The sequence below is a fragment of the Apteryx rowi genome, unplaced genomic scaffold, assembly GCF_003343035.1.
Source record: "Apteryx rowi isolate R43461 unplaced genomic scaffold, aptRow1 scaffold_1153, whole genome shotgun sequence".
Taxonomy (NCBI): Eukaryota; Metazoa; Chordata; class Aves; order Apterygiformes; family Apterygidae; genus Apteryx; species Apteryx rowi.
The window spans coordinates 100638-114628 of NW_020447368.1; the positions used below are offsets into that span (position 1 = coordinate 100638).

At 45.9% G+C, this 13991-nt stretch overlaps 1 long non-coding RNA gene across 1 annotated transcript; it reads right to left on the minus strand.

Annotated features, from left to right (window-relative positions):
- Positions 1-8916: 8916 nt before the first annotated feature.
- On the minus strand, positions 8917-12939 carry LOC112973071. The gene is made up of 3 exons (XR_003255877.1): positions 12314-12939; positions 9720-9820; positions 8917-9558 (listed from the first exon to the last, which is right to left on the minus strand). It is a non-coding gene; the product is annotated as an uncharacterized LOC112973071 (long non-coding RNA).
- Between the last annotated feature and the right edge of the window lie 1052 nt (positions 12940-13991).

The following is a 13991-nucleotide window of genomic DNA, read 5'->3' on the forward strand; positions in this document are numbered from 1 at the left end:
GGCATCCCAGCACTGCTTGAAGTGCCTCATGGACTACCTGCAGGACAGCAGCCAGCCAGAGGTCTGACTAGAGCTTCATTTGCTGAACCTTCAGACTAACTTTTCGGGCAGGACGCCAGTGTTTGAGACCACATGTACTTCTCTCTCTTGTGTTTAAGCAGCGTAGAGTAAATGAATAACACTGAAAGGCCACCTTGAGCTCGGTCCAAACAGGCCCCAAAGCACTGACCTTGCCATTGAATGATGTTAATCGGAAGGCCTGTCTGACAGCCTGTCAGGGAGGAAGAAGGCACAATGTGTCCAGGTTGGTCGTTGATACACCGTATTAATAAATGACAACATCTCACCCAGTAGTGCTGACTTCCACAGAGAAACACTAGCTCAGACCCCACAGTCCCTCCTCTAGCAAAACTGCTCCTTCAACAGCAAAGTATTTTTATAGAGTAGGAAACTGAGGCACAGAGACGAGAAGCCTCAGGCTCAGACAGCAAGCAGGCATTTCCCCTCTCCCACACATCGTTTCCCTACATATTTACAGTTAGCACAGCCTCCAGTACACCATGTCAGTGTCAGCAAGCTGGCAGTCACRGCACCTGCCTTGGGTGCAGTCCCCTGTGCAGGGCCAAGCTGATAACTCTGAGAAACCACATTGCAACCCAGTGAACACAGGTGCCTTTCCAAACTGTGCGCACGAGCCCTGGTAACAGGGTTGACATTAGCTCTGGCTCCATTCAGGAGCTCCTCTTTGGCGAGAAAACCCTTGCACATCTGTGGAAACCATCTTACCACAAGAAGAGGAGATGGTTTTTACAAGCAAACACATGCTCTCCACGTACGCTGTATAACATCCTGGCCCTGAGATGCTGGCACAGGCAGGACCTCAGACTTGGCGGCAGGGCCCAGAGGAAAAAGGAGGTGCAGAATCAGTGGCTGTGGCTGAACACAACCACGTTTTGTAACCTGTGCTGCAATGGTGCATGTGTTTCTGCTTGCTGTCAAAACAGCACACATGGCATTAAGACACTGAGCATCATGCAAAACATGGAACAAGCACTTAGTCCTTCCCAGAGATGCCAAGCATCTGACCCAAAAGGTGCAAGTTACTAGTATTTTAGTATCCATTTCCTCCACTGATATAGCTCTGCAGTACATTGCAGTGTTATCAACACATGCTACTCCCTTCTACCACTGCTCACCAGAATTTAAGAAAGGAATTGGCAAATTAAACAATCCAGGCTACATTTGATGTGCCTTTTCAAGCTCTATTTCCCATTCTAATTCAGTGAGGCAAGGCTCATTTTACATATAATATTACTGCACTCCAACCCATCTCTGCAAAACCTGTTCTGACATAAAAATGGAACCTCTGTGTAAATACAGAGTTAAGTGGACAACTAAGGTTTATAGCGGTAGAGGGGGCTGAGCCTGCCGGGGCCTTGGAGGAGCATCGGGCGTCCCTCCTACACTGCCACTGTCACAGAGCTGGGTCCCCACTGCCCCAGGCAGGGAGACACCAAGGTGCGCTGGCCGCAGGCACAGTGGGGCCTGCGCCATGCCTGAGCAGGGAATGGCCATACAAGCCCAGCACTTGGGATATCAGAAACTGGTGCCTACACTGCAGACATGTTAGAGAGGCTAAGGGAGGAAGGGCAGTTTGACACAGAGGCATGACAAGACCTGAGCCCCAAACCATTTTCTTGAGCAATAGTGGATAAATTGCTGAGCCTAGTTAACCCTGGAAATGCATCCCAAACCGGTCTGCCATACAGGGATGGTCAGACCACAAGGAGTCTGTCATCCTCCCTGCGTGGAGACAGCAGTGCACCACAGCAACAAAGAGCAGGCGATGGGGAAAGCTCTGCTTCTGCACTGCCCTGAACATTGACCTGGGGACAAAGCCGATCCCCTTGCGTGGCAGCAATAGAGATCTGTTGTAAACAGTCACTAGGGCAAGCCAAGTACCAGACACATTTCCTTTCACCCACTTGTTTTTCATCAACACCAATAACATGGAGCATAAGTAGCTTTATAGTGCTTCTGCTGGCTCTGGAGAATTTATCTAATTGTCAGGAAACAGGATAAGTCATTATCTGGCTATGCAGCTGTAACACTTTACCCTTTAAACTAAGCCAAATACTCTATTTGAACTGGTTATCCACCAAATAGCCAAAACGATCACTTCATGAGTGGATAAAACAGATGTACAATGCTCACAGCATTACTCCAATTCAAAGCCCAGGAAGAATAATTACACATCCATCCAGAACGTAGGGGGATTACAAGCAGCCACAATCAAGTTTTTCAGGTTGGAATTTGGCCTGGAAATTAGGCGAAATTCACATCTCTGCAATTCAAACAAGAAATGCAACAGGACCTCACAGGTAAAACCTAATCACCCTTTTGCCGTCTTACCCCAAAGTTATCTGGGCATGCTGTGGAGAGAGGCTGTGCTAAAGGTGAAGGTATTAACAACACTTGATTTTCCTTCCCAGCCAAGGCAGAGCGAAGCCTCCCGCACCACTTCCCGTTGCCGCTGAATCACACACCTTCCTTCCAAGAACACATCCAGCCTGATTCAGCACTGATTCAACTCCTCTTAGTCATGGTTCATTTACTAAATGCATTTCAAATTATCCTCCTTGGGTTAACTGGAGTTGGAGCAGAGCCAGCACTAACACGTTGGCAGTCACAAAGCATCCTCAGATTGCAGTGCCTACTTCGCAGGACATCCAGGCCTTGTGTTAATAGCAAAGATGATGCAGGACAGAGCTGCTAAAACAACACCTATTTAAATCTATTTGCAAGGCTAGCGCTCTACCTGGCCAAGAGTAAGGAGGGGACTTCAGTGTGTGTCTGTGACAACTCACAGGCACTTCTCTTCCCCTGTCAAACAAGGCACTGGTCTGAAGCTCAGATCCACTATTGCCAAGTGGGAGAGCTCTTTTCACTCCCACAGTAACCAGTTATCCTAAACCTACCCAGTCAGAAATGCACCCACCAGCATGTGAGAGATGGCATATGGATGGCTCCATGTCAGCAAGATTCACTCCTAGACAATCTCTTAAATCTCATCTAATCCAGTAAGATGTGCCTAGCACACGTTTGCTGCAGAGGTCCCTATGGTAGCAGCAACATGTTGCTCAGGCAGTCGTTGCGACTATTAAACTAGCCCTGGTCTTGGTGAGGAAATACCTTTAGGTACAAAGAACCAGAGATGGCAGCTCTGTTTTGGGGAGATCTTCACTAGCACCACCAGCAGCACAGGATGAGCAGAAGGAATTTCTGGCTCAAAACTTTTGGCTGGCATAAACCAAGGGCTCTCACTGCTCTTACCAGTTTGAAAGAGCCCACCAAAATCCTTTAGGTGCCAAGCACCTCCCATTTGCATGTGTTTTGGATATGCTTGGGACTGACTGGCAGGAGCAAGAGCTTCCCTTCTCCCTCAGAGCGGGAGCAAGGCCTGTACAGGGCTGGTCAGCCAGAAGAGATACAAAAGGGAAATGAAAGTACCAAACAGATGGAGTCAGAGGACAGAGCCCACTCCCCACACGGATGCTCTGCATTACCCTGTCCCGGCCACCGCACCTCGGCCATTGCCTGGCCGCTCCAAAGGGCATGAAGCACCTTCCTGCAGACTGCCAGCCTTTCCCGACAGCCTCCAAAAGGAGATAAAGAGGGACGCAGTAGACATTTCACTAAATAAGTACAATGCACATCCCCACTTGTGTTTTTATTGTGCCAGCTCTAGGCAACTGCTTATCAGCAGCAGTCTCCCTCTGCTCCTCGGGAGGCATGAGCCTTGGCAAACGATGGCCACAACATAGAGTCCTCCTTCCAACTACTGGAGCCATCCCTAAGCTCAGATGCGACACCTGGTAGCAGGGAAGGGAATTGGATCTCAGCTTGTGTCCTGAGGATGCCTCCAGGGAGAGAGGTCAGAGACCAGCGCAGCCCCCATCCTGAGCTCCCAACCTGGTGGGACCACCATAAGTCAGACAGTATTCCCAGAAGTGCAGGGAAGGGTCACAGGAGGCAAAGCAAGTGGGAGCTCAGGTGCAAACTTAAAGGAAAAGTCTCAGTCATTTTGGGAAGGAGGAGAGAAAAGGAAGAAGGGAAGAAACAACAGCACAGCATGCTCTGTTCTTGATCTCTGTGTTGCTCCTCTCTGGCTTACAACACGTGCCATGGCAATGGGGTCCTTCTGAGAAAAGCCTGGGACAAGGCATTCTTTGTCCTGCTCTAGACTTTGGGCTGCAATTTTCTTATTGGCAGAACAGCCCCAAGAGTTTTAATCACAAAATCACAGTCTCAAGACACAAGAAAGTCTTGTAGAAGCTTTCTCACATCAGACAATACATTGGATTACATATGTACATTAAGCATTTCCTAAACAGTATCCATTTAAGAGACATACTGCTCTACCACAGATACCTACAAAATGAACTCTAGAAGGAAGGTCAAGCCATTATTCCTCTAACAATAAAAGAAAAGACTCCTCAAATTTAAAATAAAATTAAATAGATACAAAGACTTGACACTTACTTACCTGAGCAGAGCAACTTCTGTCTTCTGGTTCCCAGGGGGAACAGAGCTGCCTGCATTTCAGCCAGCGCAGGCCAAACCTGCAACTGCAAGAGGACAGATCCACAGACCGTTCATTCCAGGCAGCCACTAGGCAGTGCTGATAACTTGCAGCATCTTATCACAAGTCTCATATTAGAAATTTAATTAAATTCCCACATTTACATTCAAGGTATGGTTCAAGAAACCTCAGTTCTCATTTTAAAACAAAAACACAAATATGCAGCCTTCACATAAGGAAAATAAAACAAGACACAGGAGCAGCACAAAAAGAACCTAAGCCATGTTTAGGCAAACAAAAACAAGATTTAAAACCATTCTCACAACTTTTCAAACAACTGAACCCTTGAAATACACAAAACTAGTTGCTGGAGTTTTCAAGCCCCCAGAAGAGCTGATGGAGAACAGCTGCCTATCTGCAGCATTCAAACAAAATGGATTTGCCTCCCTGAGAGCCACCAACAAGTTCAGGAGCAGCTTGCCCCACCTCTGAGACTATGGGGAGACACAAAGGTTATTTCTGAAACCATCACAAAACAAAGAAAAAAGCCAGTAACAACTGTGCTCCTACCTTGCACCAGTTCTTGTGAGAGAAGCTGAGGAAACACTGCAGCCTCTAACACCTGAAGCTCATAAAACCTCACCCTACCAGATGCAGAAATGTTATTTAAAGGAACCTCTGAAAAAGATGTTGTGAACAGAAAAAAGGTTTTTTTTTTTAATTTTGCTTATCAAGTTAGAGTCTCTAACAGCAAAATACCTAGTGAAAGAAAGAAAATGGTACTCACGCTATTTCTCTGTCCATGTGTTCCTTAATTTTACCCATTTAAGCAAAGCAAATATGTCCATTGAATTGTATAACCTGAGTTCACTCAGCTCTGAGCTTTGTGGGTACAAGGGAGAAGACAAGCAACTCTAGAAATGCTGAAAGCAATAAGCCCAGTGGGATAGAAGAGCTAGAAAGTTTTCAAGGAACACCATATTTTTCTGCACTGGAAGCCAACAATAYCCCATAATTGCTTCTGTAGGGAGATTTAATAAAAAAAAATCAATCTTTGCCACTGAGCACGGAGGCACCAAGTTTAACACCCAGACACATATACAAAAACAGTAGTTAAGTGAAATTGCAAAAAGTGTTACAAGCTCAGTGAGAGGGCACCATCCTGCTAAGGGGAAGTAGAAAAGCAAGGAGGGATGCTATTTAGAGTTTATAAACTCACAGTGCTGAGGAGGTGCAGGTTTTTGCAGCCAAATGGCTTCCCTGCAAGGCTGGAGTACATAACTGCCTACAGGAGAACAGGCTGCCCAAAAACACTCTCTCAGCTCAGCACAAGTTGAAGGACATGGACTATTTCAGGGCATTCCCTTTCAGCCTCTTGCAGGCCTGGCAGAGTTATTTGGCTGTCACAAGTATCAAATACTGCAGAGAAGTCAATAACACTGATTGCTGGGATGCTTTTGCCCATCGCCCAGGGAGCTGGCAGGGCAAGCACCGTCTGGACCGGACTCTGCCTGAATGGGAAGAGAGAGGAAGGCTGGCACTGACAACGCTTGCTTCTCAATTAGTCCCTTTAGTTAGAGGTTATACAGAGGCATTAAAGTAACTTCTATAGCACTGAATACCAACTTGCATATTTAGGAGGGGCAGAAGATCTCTTTCACCAAAGGGAGTCCTTCTGAAAGACTCAGGTGCGCTTACAAAGCAACTTTCGATCTTCTTTCCCTCTCTCAGTGCCCACTCTGCCCAGCTGCTCTGGCTATGCAGCCAACAGCAGCTGAAATGCAGACAAACCAGGTCTAACTGCCCCATCTACTGGGGTCTTGGAAACAATCTAATAAGCATTTTACAGCTGTGCAACCCATATGCAAGAATCAACCTGAAACCTAGATGGGAATGATGCGCAGGTGTTTTCCTGCTCTCAGAAARCCATTATTGTTAACATAGCTATGTTTGACAGTAATGAAAAGCAGCTAAGGTCACCTGCACTACACTTCATTCTTAGCTAGTTCAGATGCAAAAGTCAAATATCCAAATTACCTCCTTTGCCCTCAGCATTGCCTTTGCTCTAGAGGTAAGGTGAAAAACAGCCCTTGGTACCAGGACCAGGGTTCTTAAATTCAGCATTAAAAGTGAGGAAGGAAGCCTCAGATCAGATTGCTTGGGCTGTACTGCCTCACCCTGGGGTTTCTAGCCACAGCACAGGGATGAGCAGTGTCAGTGTGCTTTGTTATGACAAAAGCTCATACTAGTCTCTGACACAACTTACAGAAGTCAGACCTTAAAGAACTGGCACAGCAGGAGTCTGAATGTCAGTTGATGGATCCTGCAGTCCCTAAATGCATTAGGCAGAGAAACATCTCTTTTGGTTGTATCACATGCYGTTGAGGCATCTTTTAAAGAGCGAAGTGTAGTGTGCTAGGAAGAGGAGGAAGGACAGAGGCAAACCATAATTACTGATCCTATTTATTATTACATCCTTTTATGTCTGAGATGCATCTGTTCCATGGACTTTGGAACTGTGACTAGATAAATGAGAATACTCCAATGACAAAAATGACAAAAATAACAAAAAACAGTGACAAACAAAAACAAATAAACAACCCCCCTCTCTCCCCTCAAAAACAGTGAATTGCTCCCTGCTGACTCAGTGATGCACTTATCCTCTTTTTAGGATCAGTCACAGCACCAGTCTCGAAGGCAATCAAGCTGGGTTACTGCCACTACTAACACATGGTTCACTGGTCTTACAAATTGCCTTCTGGAACCAGGTCGCTTTTATGGGTCTGTAAAAAAAGGAGTGCAGAGCTATTTCCTGTGTTCAGTTACACCAGTCAAAGGAAAATCTATACCCAGAAATACAGCTTCAATAATGCTACTATTTTATCACAGACAGCTACCTGCCAGGCAACTCAGCCAGGCAAGCAGGGTAAAGTTTTCTAAGTTAATTATACACAAAGGGTGAGGCAGGAATTGAGCTAATGGCATCTGAAAGTTATCAGGCCTTACTGATCAAGGGTAAGGGGGATTCAGTGGAGCAACTATCCCTCTAAGGCCAAGGAAGGGCTTTATCTGAGCCTCTTCTGAGGCAAGGACACCCCAGGCCTAGAGATGGGTTGTTCCAAGGTTTCCCCCTCCTTGAAAAGGGCCTCAACTCAGACCTGAGACACAGGGACAGCTAGGCTTTACCCCATCTACAGAGGAGAGCTTAGGGCTTGTGTAAGGAAAATAAAAAGCATAATTCTTTATTTAAGGTATTGCTGGGTTCTGTGAAATGTAAAGCAGGCCAGAGCTAAAAAAACCCTCTGGCTTAAGTGCTGGAAAAGTGTGGGACAGAGGCAAAACAGAAGGTCTGTATAATGCCTACAGATTACCCAGGAGACAATGAAAAACACAGGAATCTTCAGGCCCTGGACTCCCTGTATTTCAGAATTTTAATGCAAACCTTGCCCTCAGCCCAGCATTAGTTTCAGGGTACTTACCCTTGACAGTCCCTGAAAACAGAAGGCACAGCTGGACACTCTTGATGCCAGATAGCAAGTTTCCTCTGGGCACAGTTCAGACCCTACCTCTATGAACACTTGTCCTCAACTCTTGACCTAACCCAAAATGATGCAGATAAAGTAACACACCAAGGACATGAAATAAGGAAAAAGGAATTGAAATATCCTTATGGCAGACCAGCTCTGAATAGTGCAAAACTTCTTGCCATGTTGAGCTTCCTGCTTTTAATAACCCTAAATCGAAACCTAACACTAGCCCTGACCCACATGATAAGGTAGGTAGGCAGGCATATAGTCCCTCTGAAAAACCAAAAGAAGATATGGTGTCTCATGTCTCAGTCCTCAACATCCAACTCTGTCTCACACAATATGCCCCATTCCCTCCTGTTCTGAATTCCTCACTGTTCAAAACGCTGACCCATACACTAAGGTTGGTAGGCAGAAAATCCTTTAAAAAGGATTAAAAGATCCTTTAAAAAGGCTTTAAAAGCAGGGTTAGACATCATTTCAAAGGACACATAGAATGTCCTTTAGAGGATTTATCTTATTCATATTTGAATGGTATTAGTAAAACCAGTAATCTTATAGCCCAGTTGCTGGTGGAATAAACGTTGACAGAAATATTTAGGACTCTCTCACTGGAACAGACACAATATGCTTTATGAACAGTTTATAAACTGAAGTTTTAAGCAACAAAACAGGAAAGAGATTCTTTCAGCTTTAGGGGGAACTAAAGCAGAAAACTATATCTTTAGCATTATTTAGTTTTATTCATCAGTGACAACTGAATGTATAAAAAGAATTTGAATAAATTAATAAAAAATACAGGCTAGATATTATAGGCAGTAGAAAAATGACAAGGAGTATTCTTAAAATTAGGAGTATTCAAAGATCAAAGTAATACGAACAGCTACAGAAATCACAGTGTCTCAGGAGGCAACTCATTCAGCAAATCATAGTTGTGGATGGGAGAGGTTACACAGCAAGACTATGCCCAGGCCCAAGGTGTTTATCACAGCCTGCCTCTACACAGGGCTGATAATAAATTATGTTCTTTATTCCCATTGTTACGCATGGGTATAATGAGTACCTCTATCTGTTGTAAAAACTTGATGTATATGAGGTTTACACAGASTCAGAGGCTTTGTGGGATCTCCCTGAGCTGCAAGGACTGGCCTTGAAACTGGTAGTGCCAAGCATTTCCTGGGGAGAAGAAATTCTGCCTGAAAAGTGCCCATCAAATCTGGGAAGCTGCAGGGCAGTGGGGAGATGACCCAGTGATTCTCTGGTCCCGTAGTGATAATAAGGCAAATCTGAAATTTCTTCTTCCTCTGCTAGGATGTGTCTATTCAAGATTGAGTTCATTAACTGTCCTGAGAAGGTTTAAGATACGGAACTTTGATGAGAGTTGACACCTGTGACCTCAGCGTGTGCTTTATTCCATGTAAAGTCTCTCTGTACCAGGATGCTATTAACCTGAAAAAGAAAGAAACTCACTTAAAACCACAAGACCCGCTCCAGCTGCATGCAGGTGCTCCCAGTTGGGGAGGAAGCCTCTCAGGAGGAGCAGTGAGCTCCTCCAACCACACACACAACTTGTTTTCCTTCACATACTTACATATATGCTGCCTACTTACTTTAATAAACAAGTGTCCAGAAGTCCACTCCTTGCCATACTCATAAAAGATGGCAGCAATCATCTTACAATCATTTTCGCTGTTTCACAAAACAACACAACCTACAGATGGAAAGAGCAGAACAACTTTTCAGTCTGGATTTAAGTAAACAGATCCAAATCCCTTCAACTTTGCATAAAGCCCTGTTTGCTTTCCATAAAAGGAAAGTCTTGATGCAATCCTACAGCACTGCTGGGATATTAAAAATATCATCAGGTTATTTGGTAAAAGAAATGACTGGAGAAGAAAACAAACATCTCTGGGTGGGGGCATAGAATTTGGGAGGGAATTAGAAAGTGTGTGGGGATATGAGATTCATGGATGACATAGTAGCATATTGGCAAGAAGGACTCTACAGCACCTCAGTTCTCCGGAGAGATTTTGTCATACTCAGAAACATCAGCTAGCTCCTATTGAGATCAAATCTCAAGAGGAAGGCTATCCTAAGAAGCATTTTTAGACCAGTCCAACCAATCCAAGCCAAATTCAAAGAGAAGGTCATGAAGAAAGGAAGGGCTGCCAGGTCCTCCAAGAGAAAGATTGCATCTTCACTACATGGAGACCTTGGGCTAAGCCAACTTGGGTTAAATAAGCTCAGTCCACAAGAATATGGTTAAAAATACTCTTCTGTCCTTTTTCAACATCTACACCAGCAGCATGTCGGCCAAAAACAATTGCAATTACAAACAAGCTATCTTCTCTAGGATTTGTTCTCAGCTCCTCTTCCTATCCCCTTGCACTGCATCAACATATCATATACACAAGGTATTTGTCACAGGTGAAGCTCTAGCAGAGGTAGGATCTCCTGTCTCCATGTCCAGTTTATTAACCATTAGAGAAGCAGAACAGAGTGCTTAAAGCTTCTAGATACAGTTTTTAAAATTCCCTTGGATCTAATAAGCCTCAATCATTTTTTCTAGCCACCTTCCTCCCACACATGTTTTTCCAGCTCCAAATCCAGTACTGCAAAGGTAATTTGGATATTGGCTGCTAAAGCAACTACAGCTTTGAGTGGTGACACTTTTCAGCTGTAGGGATTGGGGTACAGAATCACTTAACTCAAGTTTGTGTCCTGGCCCCTCCAAGGAGCAGACTATCTAATTTTCTTTTTAGAAATAAATTCCTTCTCACCTGTTCTTCTTTGTATTGATGGATTAAGAATCTATGGCCAGTTTCTATAGCAATAGGTATTTTTCAGTAAACTAAAAATTTGCACAGAGAGGGGAAAAGAAAAGAATATAACAGAGGCCAAATCCACTCTACTATACTGCGTGGAATGTACAAGGTAGTAATCACTAGCTGTTGGAAGCCTGGAATGCATCCTATAATCAATATCTCAAATGGAACTGCTGTCAACACATTCAACTCCATGATCAGCCTGGCCTGTATTTTAAGAAAACACGTCAGTGCACTCTAACATGTCAGCTTGGTAGCAAAGATGATCCTGATGAGTGGCATTCAACTCATGTGTCCAGGTTGGACTAGATGATCTCCAAAGGTCCCTTCCAACCTCAGTCATTCTGTGATTCAACCATTCTGTGAAAGGAATAGAGGAGGCTCCGAGATTCTGGATTTCAAAACCCTTCTGTGCTCAGTTTTGAGCAGAGAGAGCTGCTGAAATTAATCCTAGTAGAAGACACCAAGCACAAGACCTCTGGGCTGCCTCAGACCCTCATGGGGACACTGAGACACTTTGCATAGTCTAGATGTCTTCAGTGGAGACACAGAACAGGAACAAGGAGGACTCTGCGCCCTGCACATGCAGGGGAGACCTGGGGGTGCCAGGTTCTGCTCTTCAATAGAGATTTACTGTATCCCTCTTTGCTACTCTTCATTCAACTGCCCCATGGCCAGGCTATTCTTCAGGCAGGCAGGAGACAGGTTCAAGTCCCTGCTCTGCAACAAGCACATGAGGATTTGAACCCAGCAGATGAGAAAGGGACTGGCAATGTTTCTGATGCTTTGGACAAAATAATATTGTCCTGAGCTGGATGTGTGCCTCCAAGAGTGGGTACCCAGATCTTGCCTCCTCCTAACTTAGCATTTCCTGCTCACCACCTGTGGCAAGCACTGAGCACATGTGAGGAGACCAACTTGTGGACCCCTTCCTCAGGCCCCCCTCCCCCCCAATTGGCTAACCTAAAATGGCCATCCTCCACCATTACCCTGAGGTGGGTGCAGCAGGTATCATTGTGCTGAGGAAAACCTCCCTGAATCCCCAGCACTGGCAGCAGCTAAAAAAGGCCTCTTCGTGCTCCGACGTTTTGAGGTCTTCACCAGACTCACTGCAAGCGCAAAACTCCTGACCGGACTGAGGAAAGTGGGCAACGCCCCGCTGGAATCAGGGTCAATGCAAGGTAATGGGGCCCCAAAAATAGGAGGAAAGTAAATGCCTTGCAGTTATGTATTAGAGAGCTGAAACGGTATTACTGCATGTGGTTGTTTTTTAGTTTGTGTGTGTTAAACAAACTTCACGCTTTGGCTCAGAGTCATATTCACTGAGGATCCTTTTGAACTCACATAAAACACCCTTCTTTGGGTGACAGCACRCTGACCTTGTGTGAATCCCAGGCTGAGGCCCTCAACTCTTCCAGCGTGCTACAAAGAGACCTGGGCACCTATGTCAGGAGTAAGCATGCCAGCAAGGGAGGAGGACCATGCAATGCTACATTTCAATCTGCTTCAGGGACCTTCGGGGACCTTTTGGGCTACAGTAGCAGCCCAAAAGAATTTGTCTGAGAGCACTTGTTGATTGGTGAGTAGTTTCACTCATATGGCATTTCTTGTGGCTAACATCCCCAGGCATGGTGTCAGTTTGGGAAACAAGAGGAAGCACGGAGAGGCGCAGTTGTTGTGGGGCTGGGATACACATGCCAAGGCTAGAATAGGGGCCAGGAGAACTCTGCAAGCCCATCTTGGTGGTTGAGTCATTTAATCGGAGTGGCAATCTTTGTGTGAACCTGTTAGTAAGCATGATGACAGTTTGGGAAACAGGAGGAAATGCAGAGGGGCAGTTGTGGTGGTGGAACGGGCATGCCAAGGCAACCGTAGGGGACAAGCAACTTCTCTGCAAGCACCTGTCAGTGGGTGAGCTGTTTCGCCTGTATAGCATTTCCTGTGCAAACCTGCTAGTAGGGGCATGGTGTCCGTTATGGAAGAAGGAGGAAGCACAGAGGGGCAGTTGTTGTGGGACCAGAATAGACATGCCAAGGCAACAGCAGAGTCCCAGGAGAACTTGTCTGCGAGCACTTGATGGGTGAGCCATTTCACCCAGACTGGGTTTCCTGTGCAAACTTGCCAGTAGGCATGGCGTCAGCTTGGGAAGCGGGAAGAAGCACAGAGAGGCAGGTGCTGTAGCATGGAATAGTTATGCCAAGGCAACCTTAGGGGCCAAAGAGAACTTATCTGTGAACACTTGTTGATCTGTGAGCTGTTTCACCCGTATAGCGTTTCTTGTGCCTAGCTTCCCCAGGCAACATGTCATTTTAGGAAAGGGGAGAAAGCACAGAGGGGCAGTTGTTGTGGGGCCAGAATAGGCATGCCAAGGCAACAGTAGGGGCCCAGGAGAACTTGTCTGCAAACACTTGTTGGTGGGTGAGCCATCTCATCCAGTTAGCATGTCTTTTGCAAGCCTGCTAGTAGGCACGGTGCCAGGTATGGAAGGAGGAAGTGCAGAGGAGCAGCTGTTCTGGGGCAGGAGCAGGCATGCCAAGGCAACAGTAGGGGCTCATGAGAGCTTGTGTGTGAGTATTTGTCAGTGGGTGAGTCATTTAATCAGCATGACACTTTTGTGAATCCCTTATTAGACACGGTTTCAGTTTTGGAAGGGAGAAGAAGTACAGAGGGGCAGTTGGTGTGGAGATGGAATAGGCATGTCAAAGCAACCACAGCGGCTGAAGAGAACTTGTCTGTGAGCACTTGTTAACTGGTGAGCTGTTTCATCCATATAACATTTCTTGTGGCTAACCCCATGCAGCAGTACAAGCTGGGGGCTGACCTGCTGGGAAGCAGCTCTGCAGAGGAGGACCTGGAAGTCCTGGTAGACATGCTGACCATGAGCCAGCAATGTGCCCTTGTGGCAAAAAAGGCCAACAGTATCCTGGGCTGCAGTAGGCAGTGTTGGCAGCAGGTTGAGGAAGGTGATCCTTCCCCTCTGCTCAGCACTGGTGAGGCCACATCTGGAGTGCTGGCTCCAGTGTTGGGCTCCCCAGTACAAGAGAGACATGGAGCTCC